General features: G+C 43.3%; 1 non-coding gene across 1 annotated transcript; it reads right to left on the bottom strand.

Annotated features, from left to right (window-relative positions):
* Window positions 1–200: 200 nt before the first annotated feature.
* trnaq-uug (transfer RNA glutamine (anticodon UUG)) lies at window positions 201–272 on the bottom strand. The gene has a single exon. It is a non-coding gene; the product is annotated as a tRNA-Gln (tRNA).
* Window positions 273–2,560: the final 2,288 nt, after the last annotated feature.

Raw genomic sequence — 2,560 nt, 5'->3', positions numbered from 1 at the left:
TCTCCAGCTACCAGTCCACGCTCCATATTTGGTCCGGACGGGGACTTGAAAAGGCGACCCTCCGGTACCCAACCCAAGTCCCTATGGACTGAGCTACTGCCGCCTGAGGGATGTCAGAGTGAGGGGGCTGCCTTGGTCGGGCGCCACTGGGGTTGGGGGGGGCTCGTTGCCTTGCTCAAGGGAACCTCGGCAAGAGGTTGAGGTCCCACCGAGATTTGAACTCAGATTGCTGGATTCAAAGTCCAGAGTGCTAACCATTACACCATGGGACCATGGTGTTTGTCAGTCTGTTAACTCTTAACTTTTTTTAAGGTATAATGTGCAGGATTTTTATGAAAAAACATGCCAAAAAAAAAACCCCAATGTAGACTCGTACAAAAGTAATATCTCTCAATCATCACTTTTGAAGTTTGTGGCGGTGTATTTACCTGCAGAGACTCTGCCCTCTGCCTGTATTTTCTTATTTTCTCCTCATTTTGCTGTGTTCAGGATGTTCCTGGGCGCAGTACACAGGTGAGGTCAGGACTTCATAAAAAGTTAGCGACCAGATGCCAGACAGTGAGCAGGAGACATTCAAGAGGAAGCTACAAAAGTTGCGGACACAGCACCAATAAAGCGCAAATATAGCGAGGTGAATAAAGTGGCTGGCTTTCACTTTGCTGGCAATACTGCTAACAAACAGTAATCAAAAAATACTGCAGAGATTACCTTTAAAGTTAAGAGCCAGAGGTTGAGAAGGGGCTTGGGGGTGGGCGTGATGGGGGGAAAAATTCTGGTGCTCATTGTATTTTTGACTTTGTCATGGAAAGTGTAATGAAGACATTTAAACTGAATAAATAAATAAAAATATTACAGCCTCACAGAGCCAGTAGCATGGCTGTAGACTTTAGAATTCATGTATCTATGTTAAAATACATCTATGATAGCTACTTTTTGAACCTGAAGGAGGCAAAGACAGTTAAACTGTCCATCTGTGTTCTGTCATTGGCCTTCAACTAAATCCCTCCCTCATTCATTCATCACTTCTAAGCTCCCTGTTCTCTAGAAATTAATATGTACATATAAAAAAAAAACCCTGTCATTCCTGCTTTTTTATAGAGGGGTGGGGGAATGATGGAATAAGTTTGGCTGCTAGCAAATCCAGATTGATGTGTGACGTTGCTAAATGTGATCACTACCTTGCCAGCCTCTCCATCTGTCCAGGAGGCGGGGGTTGCCAGATTGGCTGAATAATTCCACCAGACCCAAACAGCTGTCAGCTCCCATGTTCCCATGACAACACCTGGATACAGTGGGTGGAGAAGTGAAGAAGCTGACATCACCATGACAAGATTAGAAGAATGAGGTTACAGTGCTCGTATAGTGATGATTTTTGATTAGTGTTGTTAATGTGTGAGTTAGAATATTAATTGTGTGACTCCCTTCCCTTGACGACATCGTTTGCTTCTCTGCAGCGTGCACTGTGAGATACAGGTACCCTACTGCTTTGACGTAAGAGTGCAGTGTCAGCCGCAAAATATTATTTTCTCGCTGACACTGCTCTGACTCACTTGTCTCATGCTAATTATCATATTATTATGGTTAGCGATTAGGTGTGAATCCACCAGGGGGCAGACAGAGGTCAGTATTAGTTATACATTCAGCACCTAATGTCCTCCTCTGAATAATCTGAGCAAAGCATCAACTGGTCAGAGCTCATCTGAAAACACACGGAGAGGTCCGGCACACTGATGCCATCTGCTGTCTGTTCCCCCAAAACTGGATTTTAATTAGATATGACCAGAAAGTGCTGTTAAGTTTCAGAGAGTTGTGAATATTCATACTGATTAACAGTGTTGCTTGTCCACACTCTGTATGGGCAGTTATATATGTAAGATGCTCTCAGATTTCAAAATGGTGTTAAAGGGACAGTTCAACCCAAAATCAAAAATACATATTTTTCATCTTACCCATAGTGCAGTTTTTCAGTCTATATTGTTTTGGTGTGATTTGCCGAGTGTTGGAGATATCGACCGTAAAGATGTCTGCCTTCTCTTGAATATAATGGAACTAAATGGCACTCAGCTTGTGGTGCTCAGAGCGGCAAAAACTTACATTTGAAAAAAATCAACAGCAATGCCTCTTTCTAGAAGTCATGACAAGATAATTCACAGACCTTGTTGTGAGCAGTTTCATGTAGGAACTATTTTCTTTCTACCAAACTACACCCACCAAATATATCACTGCACAGAAGGAAGTGTGCATCTACTCACGGATGAGAGGCTCGTGCTTCTGACAGAACGAGATGTAGACATTAATGGCGTCATTCTCAACTTAGCTGTAATGTTAGCTAGCTCAGTGGTGCTAGAGGAGCTAGCAGTATGCACACTTCTCTCTGCATGGTGCAACCCAGTCTCATTCCAAAGATGTCAAAATCCGTCACTTGGTCCTTGACTTTCACCTGGGAGAGCGGTGTTTGTGTCCCGTAAGATTATAAAGCCAAATCCTGTTTATTTCCCTAAACCTAGCCACATGCTTTTGTTGCGTAAACCTAATCACGCGCGTTAGATGTTGGAGGGAA

This window comes from Epinephelus moara, chromosome 24 (assembly GCF_006386435.1).
Source record: "Epinephelus moara isolate mb chromosome 24, YSFRI_EMoa_1.0, whole genome shotgun sequence".
Classification (NCBI taxonomy): domain Eukaryota; kingdom Metazoa; phylum Chordata; class Actinopteri; order Perciformes; family Serranidae; genus Epinephelus; species Epinephelus moara.
This window is presented reverse-complemented; position numbering and strand designations above follow the sequence as displayed.